The following is a 21,068-nucleotide window of genomic DNA, read 5'->3' as shown; positions in this document are numbered from 1 at the left end:
CCCTTAAGCTGGATAAAACAGGGACACAGTTTAGCGTGTGGTCTGACACCTGAGCACCTACCAGCTCCCGGCTAATATGCTCAATACCCACAGCAGCATCTGCCCTTCTACTCTGCCCCTCCGGACTCAGATAATGCGAGGCCTCTGGGGAAAGTTCTGCTCTCCGGGAGCCCATCCCTGTATGTCTCCATGACCTTCAGTCGTCAGTGAGCTCCTGGCTCTCAGGTCTCTCTCTCTATGACCCTCTCTTTCAGGCTTATTAACTTGTACTCGGCTTCCTCTCAGAAACCATGTATAGAAAACCAAACAACAAAAAACTTCCTGACGCTTTTTCTGGTCACTGTCACCTTGCTCCTGTCCCAACCAAGCCACTGGAAACAGTCATGCAAGTAGGTTCCACGGTTTTTCACTTCCTTAACTTTCATTTCCCTGCAACCCGCTCTGGCTTCCACAGCCACCACTCCGCACAGACTGTCCTTTCCAAGGTCACTATCGACTGATAAGTGACCAAATGCTGTACTTGTTGGAGCAGACTTTTCTCTCCACAATGATCTCTCCCTCCTGGGCTAGTCAGTCTGGATTTCCTCCTTTCTCTTAGGGCTCTTTATCATGGCAATTGTTAGGGCACTCCTGGACACCACCCTTAAATGGGATGCGAAGCAGAGAAAGTCTATTATCATATGGTTCCACTTACTTGTGGAACATAAGGAGTAACATGAAAGGACATTAGGAGAAGGAAAGGAAAAGTGAAGGGGGCGGAAATCAGAGGGGGAGACGAACCGTGAGAGTCTGTGGACTCCGGGAAACAAACTGAGGGTTGGAGGGGGCCGATGGGTGAGCCCGGTGGTGGGTATCAAGGAGGGCAGGTATTGCATGGAGCACTGGTGTGGTGCATAAACAAGGAATCTTGGAACACTGCATCAAAAACTAATGATGTATTTTATGGTGACTAACATAACACAACAAAAATTTAAAAAAACAAAAACTTACACACTGTTGCATGGTAATTATACCTCAATAAACCTGGGGAGGGGGGAATGTGATGCAGGTCTGCCCTTAGCACCCCTCTTGTCTTCTGTCTCACATACTCCCCAGAGAATCTCACCCACACATGTAGCATCTAACTGTCCACCCCCGCCTGCCTCCCACCCCAAAATGGAAACATCCTCTGAGGCTGTTTTGGTGGCTTTTCTCAACAGCAAAGCAATGTCCACTGTTGTCCAGTAAACACTCGCACTGTGGATAGCCTTGATCCCTCCTGAATGTGCTATTTCTGTTCAAGTTTCTCTTTCTGTGTGATATGCCATCACTTAGGAGAAGATTTGCTCTAATTAAGTCCTACCCATCAACCCCTTGGTTCTCAGCTCCAACATCTTTTCCTTAATGAAAGCTTCTCTGTACTCTAGCCTCACTCAAAGTGCTATACTCTCATTAATACGCATGTGCATGCAACACACACACACACACACACACACACGTGTGTTCTGTCTCTTAGCAAATTACATTGAATAGGGTGATAATTAATTAATAAAATTCTCTCCAAATAGAGTTATATAATTGAAGATAAAAATCATGTCTGTTTTCACCAAACATTCTAGTCTAGAGTCTTATGCCTTAACATGGTCTGGAACAAATTTGCTCAGATATATAAAAGATCATTGATTCAGAGCAGGGTTCAAAGAAGCATCCCAGGCCCATGTAGCATGCTCACGCATGAGATATCCTATGAGCTACTAAGTCCTACCAGTTTTATTCCCTAAATGTTTCTCAAAATCTCTCTTATCTTTCCTGGTCTCTTTTCAAACACTTTGCTTAATGTCCAAATGGCTTCTCATCAATTTGACAACAAGCTCTTCATGATATGTGTGTTATGTCCTTACACAGATTCTGTATCCTAACTGCTCATGTTTATGTCCCGTTCTGTCATGTTCAAGTCATGTGACCCGGGGCAAGTCACTCTACCTCTCAGGGCCACCATTTTGCTGACTGTGAGACAAAATCAATAATGAATCTGACCTCACATGATTGTTGTGAGGATTAAGTTTTACACAGTAAGCTTCCCAAAGAGTGCCTTGCTCATAGTAAACAGTAAGTTCCAGCTCTTACCTTCATTACTATTCCTTCTAGCAGTATTGTCACTTTCAGAATAACCTCAACAGGCTACTGGAAATTCTAAAATGCAAATCCTGGAAGATGACAATACCATCCTCTAAAGGCTTTCCATGGCCTCAGATGAGTTAGTGTGTGGAAGTCTACAGAATCCAGCATTTAGACGGATTTTTGCTCACAATATCACCTCTATCTGGAATTATTTTCTCTTTTTGTCCATCTGGTACAGTCCTTCTTAATTTTTTTAAAATTAGCTCCGCCTCTATCCCAGGCAAACTTTGGTGTCTTTCTTCCCTCCACAAACAGCCTGTGTTCTTCCTTTCTTCCATATAGCACTAAGCATGATTGTCTGGGAGTGATTTTCTGACTTGGACACACCTTTACTAGCTGTGAATTCCTTGAGGTCAGATGTATGTATATAGTCAGATGTGTGCACCCGATTTTTGAATATGTCTGTCATACAAATAGCATTCAATAAATATTTGCTAACTGAATGAATATTTATCATCAGCATTAAATATATGGTTTTTGTTAAGGGAATATATATATATATATATATATATATGTTTATATGCCATTTTCTACACTTGGAATCAAAATAATAGATTATCACCTTATGACGGTGAACAGAGCACACACTCTAAGCAAGGAGCTAGGCATATCCAGGCCATGGGAAATTTCTAAAAATTTGCTTATTTTCCTCCTCTTTGCATTGTCATTTTTCTTTTATTTAAAACAACAACAACCCACAAGCACCATTTGTCTCTCTCACTATATACCTCTATTTTAAAATTCTCACTTACTCTGATCTGTTCACCTCCATGGTCAAGAGCCTGGTGGTGGGTAACAGAGAATGCCTTTTTAGATTATCTCCTGGTGAGCGCTCAGTGTTGGAGTCTGAGAAGAAAAGAAGCAACTTGGATGTGCTGAGCTCTTGTATTAAGTATTTTCATAAAACTTTATCACATTCCACAAGTACATTGTTCCTCGTGTTTCCTTCAATGAATATCATGTAGTGGAGTATGATATTTCTTAAGTCTCTTGGGTAGTGATGACATCTTTATCTGTATTTACAATAAATTTATGCCTTTTTCTAACAAATTTATATTTTTAAGTGTCAACTACAACTTCTCTGTAGGACCATCCTCATCAAATCAGCCAAATGGCACAAAAGCTCAGGTGAGGTCAATTTAACTCTCTGCTTGAAATCTTCATCAAGTTCTTTGTAAGCATTGTTTGATAGGCTGGTCTGTAGGAAGGAATATAGTCTTCAACTCTGGCAGTTTGGGAGGCTGTAATGTTACTAAAATAATTTTAATGGAAAAAAAAAACACTTTTGTGCAACAACAACATAAAGATGCCCAGACTTCAGGGGATATTACTCTTATCATAAGAATAAAAAAGTGGGTAGAAGAGTAAGGTGTCAGTCACACAGAGTACTTGTTCTGATTCAGAAAGATCTTCTTAAGTTTCTTCTTGCTACTCCAGGGGGAATGATTTACATGCTTACTTAGAGAGATATTAGTGAAAGTTAGTGAGAGTATTAAATTATGCTGTATTTCTTTTCTTTCCTTTTTTTCACTTGGAGCTACATATTTCACTGATGTTTACGCACTTACCCACAGAAGCCTTACGTGTAAAATAATTTATAAAAAGCAAAATTCAGATTTAAGCAGTGGGATAAAACATAAGCTTTCCATTTTGTCATATTGACAATAGATGATACAACAAAAACACCGTCTCCCCATCTGGATGAGAGCTTACCTGAGTGAAAACAAAGTAATAACAAGAAAATAAGAAGCCCCTTGAGTGTGAACTTAGAATCCTAACCTATAAAGTGATAGCACTAGAATTATTTATGTCCCTGGCTTCCAACCATTTTTCCTGCTCTTTCTCACTTGCTTTTCAATAATGCTTTACAGACTGAAGCAGTACATTAATGATTTCATTTGTCAGGCCCTATTGTTGTTAATCTTTTTGATCCATTTTCTTCTATTCTAAGTTCTTGGTGCAATATTTTTGTACCTTTATATTTTTATATTTTATTGATGTGCTGCTTTAGAATTTCCACGAGATGTTGCTTTTTTAACTTTTATCTTATTCACTTGATTTCTTTCTCATAGAACTGGAGTTTTTACATTTAGGACATTTAAACAGATTATAAGGCTATCACTTGCACAAGGTCTACAAATGGGAACTCCTTTAAGGAAATCTGGTGAAACAATAAACACGGGGTCTTTGGAATGAGACAGATATGGATTTTTTATTATCGGGACGAATATACTTAATCATGCAAGCTTTTTAAAAAACATTTTATTATTTTTTTATATTTTTTTTTTATTATTGGGAGGAAGATACCTAATCATGCAAGCTTCAATTTCCTTATCTTTAAAATGTAGATAAGAACAACTACATGGCAGTTTTCTTTTGAGGTTAAAATTCCGGAATGTCAGCTGTCTTCCACATACAAATGGAAGACACTATGACTATTGCCATGTTTACTATTTTATTGTCTCCGTGATGATAGCATTCTATGTGACTCTAAAAGTAAAAGGCGAAATCTTAAGGCTCCTAGAGGAAAACAAAGGATATTTTCGTGACCTGAGGTAGGAAAAGACACTATCCTAAGGAAAAGACCAATGTATTAGGCTTTAGTAAAATTAAAAGTAAAAACTTGCATTCATAAAAAAAATTAAGAGACTGGAAACTTAGGGCTCATACCCATAACATGACAAATTTTGACACTATTTAGGAAACAGACACAGAAGCTAATAGAAAAATTGGCAAAAGACCTTAGAGAAAAGGATAACCAAATGGTCAACAAGCATATGACTAAGTGGCCAATCTCATTTGTCACAAGGCAAATGCAAATTCAAGCCACAATGAGATACCACTATACAACCACCAGAGTGACTTAAATTAAAAGACTGACAGAAACAAGCATTAAGGATAACGACCAACTGGAATCCTCACAGACTGCAGAAAGGAGTGTAAATTAGTCCAATAACTTTGGAAACCTGGAGGAGTCTATCAAAATCAAACATATACATCTCCAATGATCCAGCAATCTTCTCTCCTACAAGGGCACTGAAAGACTTATCCAAGACTGTTCGAGGTTGTGTTATTTATAAATGCTCCAAACTAGAAAACCCCACATGCCCATTAGTACTTAAATTGTGTAAAATGAGACGCAATGTAGCTTTACAATGAAATGCTATTCGGAAGTGAAATTGCTGAATCACTGCTATACACCTCACCATGAGCTTGGGTGTGAGAATCACAAATAAAATATTGAGCAAAAGAAGCCAGATGCGAAAGAATATAACAGATGATTCTTTTCATAAAAAGTCCCCAAACAGGCAAAAAGCTATGGTATTTAAAGTCAGGTTGGTGGTTACCTTTGGGTAAGGAGAGAACGATGATTAAAAAGGACAACAGGGGCATTTTGGGGTGCTGAGAATGTTTTACTGCTTGATGGGGTCATGGTTAATCTGTTTCTTTAGGGTTTTTTCTATATTAGGTGGATTGATTCATCCAGGTTTCTTCCCAAAGATAAGTTGTGTTTTGAGAGGAATGAGAACAAGTGTAATTTTGGAAGTGAAAATAAAGATAATCTCCATCACTTTAAAAAAAAGCACTTTTTTGTTGATTTTACCAAATCCCTTAAGTCTATGGGGAGAGAAACACCTAGATGACAAAGCCCCAGCCATGGGCAAGAAAGACATTAAGTTGTGTCGACCCGTCACTTTTTTATTTAAGTGGCATCTCATTTCTTTGAAAACATCAGTAAACAGTTTGATAAATCTTGCGGACAATGAATCAGTCGTATTGGGTCTTTTAATGATGTCTTTGGCCAACTTGCATTTTAGTTGTATAAAGTCTGGTTAATTAAGGAATGTATAAGGAACACATAAGAAATACCATTTCAAAACCTCGACTGGGTGGGCTGAGGTCTGTGGTTGAGGATATTGTTCACTAATTTACTTTGTTCTCACAAGACACTTCTGTGATAGATGTTTATTTTAAAAGTTAGTGCCAGGAAATGAATTGTTCCCCATAAAAAGCTAAAGTGTTTTCCTCAATGTAAATTAAATGAATGTCTAACTTTCCCTTTCCTTGGACCATCAGGATAAGTAGAGCCAACGAGATGTACTTCTTTTATGTCAGCTATCTTGACCGTTCACTACTTTCTACTCTGATTTCTATTCTTCTGTTCCTGGTTTAATTTCTATTTTACTGTTTATATTTTGTGTAAGTTGCCTCCTACATGAAAACAAGAAAATTTTAAAAGCATATTTTCAGACAAATAAATATATAAACAACTTTGCTATTAACATTTGGTACAAAAGAAAAGAAAAAAAATGTGTTGTCTTTAATTTTTAAAAAATCCTGTATAAAGAATACCCATAGAAGAGATAATAATACAGTAAATCTCAAATAAATGAAGCAGACTAGAAAAGCGATCAGTTCAGAAAATAAAATCTTCACAGGCACATTAAAGTTCATGAAGAAAAAGAGACATATGACTTGGGATCTCGGCTTTCTATGAAGCTGATGAACAAGAAAGATTTAATGTGACACTGAATTGATCTCTTTGCACCTTGAACTTTATCCCTAATTACTGAATGAAAGATATGAAATATTGTTCCAAATTAACAAAATACATGTTTCAAAAAATAAACATTTAAGAAATAGTTTACCGCACAGTAAAATTGAAATAAATGTTAGCTACTACTAAAACTATGAAAATTATAACTATCATCACAATCAATAATCCAATAGTAGAAGTATTTTTTGTTAGGACAACCATCCAAATACAACTAAAATCACTCTGCATGACAGTTACCTGTTTCACCAATGGGTAAACACAGGTCAAAAATATGTTTTATCTTTGTGTCTCACAATTGCAGTAGATCAGAGTAGGGAGTTGAATGAAATATTGATCAAAACAATGGCGCTAAAGAAGAAAAAACAATAAACAAGCTTAAATAAAATCTGTGCCACCTCATCTAGATGATGTTGAATAAATCATCTAAAAATAAAATAAAATAAAATGAAGCCATTCATTCCTATCTATAGGATTTGTAGGACAATTACATATGATCAGATGAATAAATGATTATTCACATATATTTAAGGTGCCAGTAAGAGGATAGGAATATGATTGGCCAAAGTATCAGTTAGATGCCTAACAGTGCTTATACAAATGCCAAGACCAGGGAAATAAAACTGATACACACTCGGAGGGAAAGGCAACTAAAACAGACCCAGGTGAGGCAGAACCTTGTCTGTAGGATTTAATGATCCAAAAGTTGCAGGTAACATTTATGCTACTTGGACTTTGTTCATTTCTTGCTTGACCCTCAATCTTTTCTGACCCATTAATAGCCCTTGTTACCCACCCTGTTTTGCCTATCAGATTACGGACTTGACCTGTCAACTGCTTACAGGAAGCAGACATAAGACCTTTGGGTTTTATTCATTCAACAAATATTTATTGAGTATGTAATATACCTTGGGCAGCATTCTAGATTTTGGGTGTAGAACCAAGAACAAAACAGAATTCTTTTCATATACAGTGTATAATCCAAGAGGTGTGATTTAATAATGAAAACACTTCACTCACACAAAACCAAGGCTGACTGCAATAACAAAGCGATTTAAGAAATGTGAATAAATAGCACAATGATATCTAAATACAATTAGATTAGAAACAGTGGATTCATTATAGTTGGATGTGGAGGAATCACTGAAGCCTGTTTCAATAGATGCGAAAATAAAATACCATCATAATAAAGCATGACAGATTGTATATTCCAAAGATGACTGCCTCAATCTGTACTTCGTCCCTCACGTACTCCCTAGAGGGACATTGATCCTTGAGTCTGGATATATCTGTGACTGTCTTAATGAACAGAATGTGGTGGGAAGATTTCTGGGAGACTTCCAGTGATTGCAGGGACAAAAGCTGGATCACAAAGTAAGTCCTGCCCCCAAGAGAGAGTCACTCCATGTCTCATTTCTCCCCACATACAAACGTATGCCCCCAAAGAGTCATTATTTAGTCACTCCGGTGCAGGATTTGTTGTCCAACTTGGTTGGGATCACTGTGACACTGATTTTTGTTAAGCTAGCATCACCAAGTAGCTGTGGCCTTGATTGCCACACGTGGCATAACCTAGGACTCAGGCATCAGGAGGAGTGAATGATCAATCAGTCAGATGGAAAGAAGGTTGTGTTTGTGCATCTCCACGTTTGGAAACTTTTACTGACAGTATCAGATCCAGCAAAGTAGGTCAAGACCTGCCATGTTTACCCGAGTGTATTTATTTTTACAGCATGTGAACAGAGAGGACTAACTCAGCATGAGGTCAGATTGTTAGGTGCAACTGCTGCTTGAACCAGGCAGCAATGCTGAATCTGGAGGACAAATATACAGGATATCCCCTGCCCTCCATACCTTCTGGAGTCTAAGTTGTCCCCTCCCTGCATCCCAAGGGGGTTTGCTCTTCCTATATCACCACAAAATTAGTGCATTCACTCCTAAAACCTGTAAGTTTACTTTTTCTCTAATTACCCTCTATTCATACCTGGATTTTTTTCCCCCTGATCATTACCCAGGAAACTGTCAAGATGAGATGATCCTTTTCTGGAGATAGACTCTTTGGGCCCTTACTGAGGTGTGTGGACCAGAAGGAGGTGATGGTGTTAGAAAAAGAAATTCTTTCAGTGTTCAATAATACCCAAAGTCTATAGATAGTAAAGAGCATGAAATGCTCAACAAATACTTTGACCATTGTCCCATTGTGGGGTGGCTTTTGTGATAAAAGAAAGCAAAACCAAGACACAGATTAGTTTTAATGGTCCAGATGGCATGCATGGACCATGACACAATAGCCTGAAAAACTGTCAAAACCATTGTGGCATCATGGGTGGCCTCAAGGTCGTAAGAGAGATCAAGAGGCCAGGGTATGTGATCTTCCAGGAGCAGAAAGGGTCCACAGCTTCTGCAATGTGTCCTCTTTCATCCTGAAACAAATGAGTAGTCTATTGGCAGGAGCCACCAGACCTGGCATGCAGCAGAAGCTTCTATTTCAGACCTAGAACCAGGGAGCCTGGTAGAGATGGGGGCCATATCCAGTGTAAAGATAAAGCCATTTGGCAAGGTAGCAATTCAAGCAGTACAGGTGTGATCAGCAGCTTGGCTTCAGTCAGAGAATGGATGGTCGTCATGAACATTTACATTTGTGACCCAGACCACCAAATCAGCAGCCATTATTTATTTCCAGTTTGTGGCCCCAAAGAGTTGTGTCTTTGACCTGCATATCTCTCAAGTGACAAAACAAGTATCTTAAGCCACTAGCAATAATACAAACGTCAGTAAAAATATCTAAGGGAGTATTGGCCAGAGCTGCAAGAACAACCTTGAATTCTGACTCTTTCTTGGGAAATGGAAGTTCAGGGTGGTTAAATATCTGTTTTCCTCCTGCTAATAAAAGTCAGAGAGATGATTCAAATCCATATCTGCCTCATTGTCAATGATGAAAACGTAGAGCTCTAGGTACATTTTAAACAATCCAAGATTTGTTTGTTGAACTTGAGAGGTCAGCTGCTCAAAAGTGAAGATAGATATAAAGCCTTGCTTAGTGTATAAAGCCATTCTTTCCTTCTGCAGCTTCTGGTGCTCTTTTCCTTCTCAGCTTCACCATTGCTGATACCACCTGTTCCAGCTTTTGGCCCCGTTGGCTCAGCCGCCACATTGTCTTTTGGCTGAAATCCTGGGGTTTCCTGCCCCACCATCATTATAATATTCCTTCCTCCTTCTGTTTGGAAGAAAATGAAGCTAGGCACCAATCAGGTGACTAGTTACTACCCTATCTCTCACCATTCAGCCTCTAAACATTCACTAATATGTAGAACAATGAGAGACCTTTATTCCCACCCCATCACTGAGACAAGAGCATTCACAAACTAGATCCCGGGAGTTTTTCATATGCCTTAAGCCAGCCCATATGGTCCGTCATCCTTTCTATTCCAGAAGTCCAAGTTTTCATCAGCAGCCCATCCTCACAGCCAAAGTCAAAAACTGTGAATTCTAAGATATTACCCTAATTTTAAGTAACAAGTTAGGTTCTGTTTCAAGACTTACAATGCCAGCAGACAACACAAGACTCTTGCCTCAGAGACAAAGTTCTGTATTATAAAAGCAGTGGCTACATGTTTGTTTTCTTCGGTTTCCCAGAGGCAAATAAAAAGACACATAATGGTTCCCTGTGCTTGGAATGGGTTATGTTGTAAGAGAAGAAATGAGCTTGGAACATTTACCATTATAATGATAAATGGAAACAAATCATGTTGCTTCATCTTTCAAAAACAATCCTGAGAAATGGCCAGGCTAAAGAGCAGTCAGTGGCTTGCATCATTGACACACATAGTGAGAATGTGCAAGGATGCTCGGGATCCCTGGCAACAGTTTCTTACAATAGAAGGAGGGTCAAAATTACTTTACATTTACATAGAATGAACAGCTGCATACATTAATGGTCATGCCTTATGGATCTTTATTACTACTGCTATTTGTCACAGTATAATTTTACTGGATTATCTGGCACTTTCCAAGCAATATCACATTCTAATCTAGGGCTGTTCATGAGTAAGGGAGATCAAAAGGCCAGGGTATACAGTCTTCCAGGAGCAGAAAGGGTCCATAACTTCTGCAATGTGTTCTCCTTCATCATGAAACAAGTGAATTGTCTACTGGCAGGAACCCCAAACCTGGCATGCAGGAGAAGTTTCTGTATCAGACCTAGAACCCCAGTGCTTGATAGTGATGTGTGTGAATACCAGCAGCCTACCATCCATTAGAGGGGGCAACACAGTTTTGGAGTTCTCCCATAAAGTTCTGTTCCCAGAGAATTGTTGCTATTTGATCTGTTTTGCAGTTCTCTAGAAAAGCTTTATTCTCAGAGCATCTCTTGATTTGACTTGACTCAGGGCTCATGAACAGCGCTATCCTCAAGGCATTTGTCAAAAACAATCAGTGGCAATTGTTTAACATTACAGTCTCCTGAGGCAATGATACCAGTTGGGACTAACAAGCACTGACTAAATAACTTAAGAGAACAGCTGAGAGATGTGATGTCTATAGAAGATTTTGACAGGCTCCAGTACATTCCCTGGGATCTAGAAGGCCATACACAGGTTCAAGGCTTTACACATGCCCAGGAAGGACCTATTCTCCCAATTCTGGATGATTTTGAGGCTCTTCACAAACAGGTAATGAAGGCTAAGACAGATTTTTTAAACTACCTACTGGAGCATTGAAGTCTTCCCACTAAAACAAGCACAAACCCTTTTAGCAAAGACTGGAAGACTTAGTGGTTCAAGACATTTAAGGAAATATCTAATCATTAGCTTACCACTAAGGTAACTGGGAAAAAGAATTCAGTGGCTACATATAATAAAGAATGTACATTTTATAATGACAAACATGTCAATCAATCAAGTAGGCATAACAATCAAAACATATATGCACCAAACAAAAATCTTTCAAAATATATAATGCAAAAACTGACAGAATTGAATGATGAAATAGGCAAATCAACATTAAGAGTTGGAGACTTCAATAGCCCACTTTAAATAATGGATACAAGAAATGAGCAGATCATTAAGATAGACACAAGACTTAACACAATTAACCAGTTAGACTTAATAGGTATATATTAAACATTCTGTCCAGCAACAGAAGAGTACACATTCTTTTCAAATGCACATGGAACACTCTTCAAGGTAGACTATACATTAGGCTATAAAATGAGCCTCAAATTTTAAAAGATAAAGTCAGCTAAAGTATATTCTCTGATCACAATGAAATAAAATAAAATTAATAATAGAAGAACATTGGGAAAATCTACAAATATGTAGAAATAACACCCTAATAAATAACCAATGGGCCAAAATGGAAATCACAAGAAAACTTATAGAACACATTGAGATAAATGAAAATGAATACTAAACATTAGGGGATACATACCAAAGCTCATGTAGTACAGCTAAAAGAGGACTTAAGGGGAAATTTATACCTACGGATGCCTCTGTATAAAAAATAAGTAATATCTCAAAACAATAACCTAAACTTACACCCACAAAACTAGAAAGAAAAAAGCACAAGCATAACCCATATCAAGCAGAGGAAGGAAAAATAAAGGATGCTGTGGAAATAAATGAAATAAAGAATAGGAAAAAACAATAGAGAAAATCAACAGAACAAAATTTTATTCTTTGGAAAATTCACTAAAATTGACAAGTCATGACCTCAGGGTCCTGGGATCGAGTCCCGTATTGTATCAGGCTCTCTGCTCAGCAGGGAGCCTGCTTCCCCCTATCTCTCTCTCTGCCTGCCTCTCTGCCTACTTGTGATCTCTGTCGTCAAGTAAATAAATAAAATCTTTAAAAAAAAAGAATAAAAATTCACCTGAAATTCCTCCCTCAAAATGGGAAAGGAATGTTTTCCAGTTCATTATGAGGCTAGTTTTATACTAATACCAAACCAGGCAAAACATCACAAGAAGTAAAAACTACAGACCAATAACACTTATAAATATAAATGTAAAAATTCTCAACAAAATACTGGAAAAAAAATCAAGCCATTTATAAACAAATTATATACAATGAACAAGTGGAGTTTACCCCAAGATTCTGCAATTATTTCAACATTTGAAAATTATTAATACAATATGCCATACCAATAGAAAAAGGAAAAAACAAAAACCACATGATCATCTCAGTAGATGAAGCAAAGGCATTTGACAGAATCAAGCACAATTTCACTATTAAAATTCTCAAACCCAAAGTAGAAGCAAACTTCCTCAAAGTGACAAATGATTTCTGTGAAAAATTCAAAACTGATACCATAGTTAATAGTGGTTGAATGCTTTCCCCCTAAGATTAGCAACAAAACCAAGGTGCTCACTTTTTCCACTTCTATTTGACATCATAAGGGAAGTCTACCCAGGGAAATTGGGTAAGAAAAAGAAATAAAAGGCATTCATATTGTTAAAGAAGTGGTAAAAATGTTTCTATTTGCAAAAGACAGAATCAGTATATAGAAAATTCTAAGGAATTCACATACACAAAAATAAAACTATTAAAACTAATAAATAAGTCAAGCAGTGTTGCAAGGTATGAGATTAATATACAAAATTTGACTGAATTTTTACAAAATAGTGATAAGTAACTCCAAGATGAAACTAATGACTCTTTCCATTTACAATAACAACAAAAGGAAAAAATAATTATAAATAAATTTAACAAAAGACATTTTGTACCTCTATTTGTACATCAATAACTATAAAACATCCCTGAAAAATGCAAGACTTAATAAATAAAAAGGTAGGCCATATCCCTAGATTGGAAGACAATGTTGTTGAGAAGACAGTACTCCCTGCATTAATTTATAGAGTCAATGCAATCTCATTTAAAATCCCAGATGACTTTTTGCAGAAATTGATAACTGATACTAAAATTTGTATGCATGCCCAAAGGACCCAGATTAGACAAAACTATTTTGAAAAAGAAGAACAAAATTGAAAGATTCATACTTCCTGATTTCAAACTCAGCATAAAGCTACTGTAATGAAAACAGTGTGGTACTGGCCTAAAGATGGACATATAGATCAATAGAGTAGAATTAGCAGTCCAGAAATCCTCACATTTATGGTCAATTGATTACTATAACACTGCCAAGACAATGGCCATGGGTGGGGGAAATTCTCTTTTAACTACTCAAAAATTAAAAGAAAAATCCATTTCAAAAATGGGAATGCAAGTTGGTGCAGCCTCTTTGGAGAACAGTGTGGAGATTCCTCAAGAACTTCCCTATGACCCTGCAATTGCACTATTAGGTATTTACCCCAAAGATACAGATGTAGTGAAAAGAAGGGCCATCTGTACCCCAGTGTTTATAGCAGCAATGGCCACGGTCACCAAACTGTGGAAAGAACCAAGATGCCCTTCAACGGATGAATGGATAAGGAAGATGTGGTCCATATACACTATGGAGTATTATGCCGCCATCAGAAAGAACGAATACCCAACTTTGTAGCAACATGGACGGGACTGGAAGAGATTATGCTGAGTGAAATCAGTCAAGCAGAGAGAGTCAATTATCATATGGTTTCGCTTATTTGTGGAGCATAACAAATAGCATGGAGGACATGGGGAGATAGAGAGGAGAAGGGAGTTGGGGGAAATTGGAAGGGGAGGTGAACCATGAGAGACTATGGACTCTGAAAAACAATTTGAGGGTTTTGAAAGGGCAGGGGGTGGGAGGTCGGGGTACCAAGTGGTGGGTATTATAGAGGGCACGGAGCACAGGGTGTGGTGCAAAAATAATGAATACTGTTATGCTGAAAATAAAAAATAAATTAAAAAAAACTAAAAACAGTTACTCAAACTAATATGTGTATACATGTGTGTGTATGTGTGTGTATATACATACACACATACATTCATAGAAGTACTGTTCATAGCCAAAGATGGAAACACCTCATACGTCTGTCAACAGATGAATAGGTAAACAAAACATGGTCTGCACATACAGTGGAATATTATTTAGTCATAAAAATGGAGTACTGGTACAATGTTACAATGTTGATAAACCTTGAAAACATAATGGTAAGTGAAGGAAGCCAGACATAAGCCATCACATATTTGGTGATTCCATTTGTATAAAATATCCAGAAAATGCAAATCCATAGAGAAAGAAAGCAACTGATCCTTGCCATATTCTAGAAAGAGGATATAATTAGGACATTGATTAATGGGCAAAGAGTTTTACTTTGGAGTGATGGAACTATATAGAGACCATTATTGCACAACATTGTGAACATATTAAATCCCACTGAATTGTCTACTTTAAGATGGTTAATTTTCTTTTATGTGAATTTCATCTCAATAAAATTTTAATTTAATTTTTAAAAAATGGGCAAAAAATTTGAATAAATATTTCTCCAAAGAAGATAAATAAAGACCACTAAGCACATGGCAAGATATTCAACATCATTAGTCATTAGGGAAAAGCAAATCACAATCACAATATAAACAAAAGTAACACACATTAGGATAGTTAAAATAAGATGAGTTTGTAAAATGGTACAGTCATTTTGGAATATAACTTGGCAGTTCCTAAAAATTTTTAAACATAGTTACCATATGACTCAACAATTCCACTCTTCAGTATATAGAACCAAAGGCATATATCCACATAAACACTTGTACACAGGTGTTCACAGCGACATTATTCATCACAGTCAAAAAGTGGAAATCACCCCAATATGATGATGAACAGATAGGTGAAATGTTGTATATCTATACGACTAAACATTACTTGTAAATAGAACAGAATGAAGTGGCAATGTCATGCTACAGTATGAATAAACCTTGAAAACTTTACGCTTAGTGAAAGAAGCCAGACACACAGGCCATATATTATGTAATTCTAACTATATGCAACTTCTATAATAAGCTAATCTATGGAGACAGAAAATAAATTACTGGTTGCCTAAAATGAAAGGAACTGGAGGAAATGGGAGGGACTGATAATGGGTATATGGTTTTATTTGGTGATGACAAAAATGTTCTACATCAGATAGTTCTGATGTTTGTCCAACTCCGTGAATGAACTAAAAAAAACACTAAATTATACCCTTCAAAAGGGTGAATCAGAGTATGTAGGTTATATTAATAAAGCTCTTTACAAAAAAAAATAACCAGTTCCTATATTACTGGGTCATGGTGGAAACTGCGCTTCTAATGATTAGATAGCAGATGACCAAGCGGCCAGAAGTTACTATTATGACCCATCAATGAAAGGTCAGATAAGCCCAGCAGCACTCCACAGGGCTATAAAAGGGCCCTCTACAATGTTCTTCCTGTCCTTTGCTCAAGGTGGTCCAGCTACTTACCCAGCTGAATGTCTGACCTGACAGCAACATAAAGCAAGACTTCTCCCCAGAACCATAGCATCCCATGAGAAGACCCTCAGCCTCTTGGTGGCAAGTTGAGGATTATGTTTTATACTCAAACATTTACTGGAACATCTTTTCCATACTTCCATACCCATTTTTAACTAAATGGGTATGTACAGAAACCATAATCCAACAGAGCATGCTAAAAAGGGCTTAGATCACTCTGGAATGAAAGTTCGTGTCAACCCACCACACAAGCCACTTGGACCAGCACATGTGCTCACTGAGAGAAGGAGAATCTAGAACAGGTGGAGAATCAATGAAATGGTGTATATCAGTGACAACAGAGTTTCTTAACCTAAGCACTACTGATACTTTTTCTGAACAACTTTTTGCTATGGGGGCTATTCTGTACATTGTAGGACATTATGGCAGTAGCCCCTCCAGATATGGCAGTGGAAAATGTCTCCAGACATTGTCAACTCTTCCCTTATTGAGGACCACTGAGTTACAGCATTGGGAACAAAGGCAGCAGTGGGAGTTCCAATTTGTCCAGCTAACCCTCCTCTCTTTTAAGTTTTCCCAGAAATTGTGATAAACAAGAACTCTGGAAAAGCTGTGCCTGGATGGGTGTACTTGGCATAAGAAGAAAGAGGATCTGAGCAATGCCAGAGAAAGCTCTAGTGGGCACTTTGGGTGTCCCATCCAGATCCCCCTTGCCAACAGGGGCACTCCTCTCATTGGTGCTAGTGTTATGACTACAACTCAAAGATGCACTCTTCTCTGGACACTTTCCCTTTGCCAGATGGGAGTTCCCATAATGGAGAGGCTATAGCACCACACCCCTCTAAGTGGGACCAACTAATGTAATTTGAGCAGCAAACCTTCCTGGGGAAGTCAAACTGAAGCCAGTTCCCAGCTGAGGGTGGGAACGTGTTCCGTCCCTCTGCCCCCTCCTGATTTGTCTCATTCTCCTCCTGAGAGTGTTCAACCAATAAATCTCTTGACCAAGAACCTCCAACTCAAGCTCTGCTTTCTGGGACAAAAACAAGTATTTAATGCCTATAATGTGCAACATTCAGCTTAGATTTTTTCATTCTTAATTTAACTTTCAGGGTAAGGGTAAATATTATTAGTCCTATATGACAGATGAAAAAAGAACTTCGAGAAGTGGGAGTTGTCCAAAGTTCCATGCTAGAAATGGTAGAGCTACCATTTGAATCCAGGTTCATGACTTCTAAGATTAGTACAATACACTAGTCTCTCTTTGAAGGTAAAAGGTACAGAAAATATTTATAGTTTCCTCCTAGAAAAGCTCCTCCTCTCCTTGGTGGAGTGGTTCCAAGGTGGGTAAAGGACTATGAACTCCTATTTTCTGACTGAGTTCATGCAAGGTTAGTGTTCGAGATACTCTAATGTCCAGAGCTCCATTCCTCAGGATCCGATGATATGTCCCCAGGCAAGAGGGTGTTTCTGAATTCCTGTAAGAATATTCTCTGGTTCTCTAGTGAGAAAAGGGAGTTTGACACTCTATTAGTTTCTATTTTAAGGAGTAGGAGGAGGACGATATTGGAAATTGCTTTCAAAGGCCTCTCGTAATGGAAAATAAAAGTAAACGAGTGGCAGTAAATTGTGTCACCATCTGACTTTACAATCTATTTTACTTAATTATTTTAATAAGAACTTGAAAGCAAGATACATTGTGCATAAATCGCCTGGCAGTTGAGTGAGATCCAAGTGAATTATAAACTTAAAAAGAAAAAAAGTTTTATGGGAATTAGCTCTAGGCTATATAGAGGTCTGGGTGTTGATGAATATATTCATTTTATCTAAAGAGAACTGTAATGCACTTCTGCTTTAGTGAGAATTTGTGTTTTATCTATGCATTTAAAACAGAGGCCATTAAAATTATCATGTTACCTTGTTAGTTTTGTTTTAATTGAAATGCCACCAAGAGTTATAACTTCTTAAGATATGAGGGTATTTTGTTCTTGGTGGTGGTGGTGTTTGGTTTTGTTCTGCTTTCACCATTTATGATTTGGTGATTATTTTTAGCATTATGTGGAGTATTGTGGAACAGAAAATAATGACCAAGGTCAATACAGAGATTTCCCATTTCTAAAGCCAATTTATTTTGAGTTGATTTTAAGTTCAGTTATATAATAATTTAAGTTATATAACATAATATATAATTTATATAATTTAAATATAAAATATAATTTAATATATATCATATATAATATACAATATTGTATATTATATATGATATAACTTATATTATATATGATATATGAATCATATATGATATATATGAATCATATATGAATCATATATGATATATATGAATCATATATGAATCATATAAGATATATATCATATATAATATAAGTTATATAATATAATAATTCAAGCTTTTTGACTTAATTTTAAGTTTTATGGTTTTTTTGTTTTGTGTGTTTGTTTTGTTTTGTTTTGTTCTGTTTTGTTTAGCAGCAGTAATTTTCCAGATTTTTCTAGGTTTCCCACATTTTTTGCTAGACAACAGATACTTTTCCTATGCACTACAGCATGGGCCAATGAAACTGAATATTGATGTAACACGTATAATCACAGAGGTGGAGGGAAAAGCTTCAATTTTAAAACAGCCAACTTATACATGGTTTTCCAGTTTTCTTCCTACTCCCTCCCTTCCTCCCTCCCCCCCCACCCCAGTCCCACCACCTATTCTTCAGAATCACTGCTGCTGGGTCCCACAGTGTCTGCTATTCCCCACTAGCTATAAGACTTTCTCAAACCCCCATCAATAAAAAATAAAAACCCCATCAACTGATAACGAGACAAGAAAATATCAAAGCCCAAGCTCTTCTTTTACTCAGAAATCCCAGTAATTTAAACAGAAAGGCTAAGAATCAGATCAGAGCTGTAAACAATTTAGAACTTTCACACTAATGCATTGTAAAGCCTGATTGTGTGGGGAAGATGGAAGAAAATAAAAAGGGAAAGAAAATAGACAAAACTAGTTTAACTTGGGGAAGATGTTCCAGGAGAATAGATATCTAGGTAAAGCCACCTGCCCCAACTTATTTCTCCTCACAATTTTTGACTTTTTTTTTTAAGATTTTATTTATTTATTTGACAGACAGAGATCACAAGTAGGCAGAGAGGCAGGCAGAGAGAGAGGAGGAAGCAGGCTCCCTGCGGAGTAGAGAACCCGATGTGGGGCTCGATCCCAGGATCCTGGGATCGTGACCTGAGCCGAAGGCAGAGGCTTTAACCTACTGAGCAACCCAGGTGTCCCTTGACTTTTTTTTTAAACCAGCACCTCACTTCTCCCCATGCCTAAATCCAAGGTTGCCATTAATTAATTGACATGAACGAACATCTCTCCTAAATTTTTTTGAATTATTTTTCAAATCTTGAGTCATGGTTCTATAATTTACTGTCTATGCTCTTTGAGCAAGTTCTTTAAGCAATCCGAACTCCAGTGTCCTTTGTAATAAACTTTTGAACAGATGTGAGATAATAGAGCTAACAAGCTTAACACAGTTCCAGCAAGCTGTGAAGTTTCAGGATGTTTTCTCTGTCTGCCTGAAGACTACATTTGCTTTCAATCATTCACATTTTATTGTATATTCATTAAGTCAGAATGTTTACTTCTCAAATATCTTACTTACTGAAGAAATATGAGTTTTGGCAGAAGTGCCTGAAGGAAGTTTAATGAGCTTCACAACAATGAGAAGGTACTGAATACTGGGGGAAAGAAGAGGGGCACTCCGAGGTAGGGAGCTAGGCAGAATGCAGTTCAATTATAACAGGGAAATTTTACTTATTTTGTTACTTTTTTGAGGCTAAAAAGGAAGAGGAAGTACATCCATATTCCTTCCCTCTAAATGACCCCCTGTATGCATCATTTAATATTGGGACTCTTCATTAATACCTCCCCTCAGTTACACTTGGGTTTTTCAAGTTTCTCTAAGCAACTGTAAGAAGTCATCATTTGAAATCAGGGGGAGAGACAAACCATGAGAGACTATGGACTCCGAGAAACAAACTGAGGGTTTTAGAGGGAAGGGGGCATGGGGGGATGGGTTGGCTCGATGATGGGTATCAAGGAGGGCATGTATTGCACGGAGCACTGGGTGTTATATGTAAACAATGAATCTTGGAACACTCCATCAGAAACTAATGCTGTATTGTATGGTAACTACATAACGCCATAAAAATAAATAAATAAAAGGAAAAAGTGAAATGTACTTTTGATGGGAAAAAATCATTACAAATACCTATTTTCTAATAAAGTTTAGATGCATTCATAACCTGTTCATAATTGGAGACTAGTTATAATTAAGATAGCACCTGATTAAGATCTGTAACTCCAGTGCTGGCACGATTAAGTGATATTTTCTATGTTTCACATGATTTTAGATCCATTGTACTGTGAAAGAGCACATAGCTTCTCTTGATCACTTTAAGATTAACATTGATTTGGACATTGGAAAACCATGGATATGTTTGGTTATACTGAACAGCTTCCATCTTGTCTTTTGAAATTATTAACTCTACCTTCAGAATTTGAAAATCTCATACTGTGTTTCAAATGTGACCACTAACATGGCTTCAGGAGTATTACAGAAAATGGAAACAAATAACTCTACCATCCTCACCATTCTAAGGCCAACACTGCATTTAAAAAAAAAAAAAATCCTTGTCCATATAACTATCTAATTCAGGGGATAACATTCACCCCCTACATTATTTTCCAAGCTGTTGAGAATACAGCTCAATATTTTTTCCCCAGTGCCCATCTTCTCGGTCTCAATCCCACGGAGGTAAGCAAATCCTCTTATGGCATGGTGTTACATAAAATCATCAATATTTGACAACTCATTTCAATTTATAAATGCCTTCCTTGGAATCTCTACCCTTTATAAGGTTTTCTACTTTTCTTTCTGTATGCTGCTGTAAGAATTTGATTTTATAAAGAATATTTGA

Source organism: Mustela putorius, unplaced genomic scaffold, assembly GCF_011764305.1.
Source record: "Mustela putorius furo isolate JIRA1106 unplaced genomic scaffold, ASM1176430v1.1 tig00003858_pilon_pilon_pilon, whole genome shotgun sequence".
Classification (NCBI taxonomy): domain Eukaryota; kingdom Metazoa; phylum Chordata; class Mammalia; order Carnivora; family Mustelidae; genus Mustela; species Mustela putorius.
Note: the sequence above shows the minus strand (reverse complement) of the source record.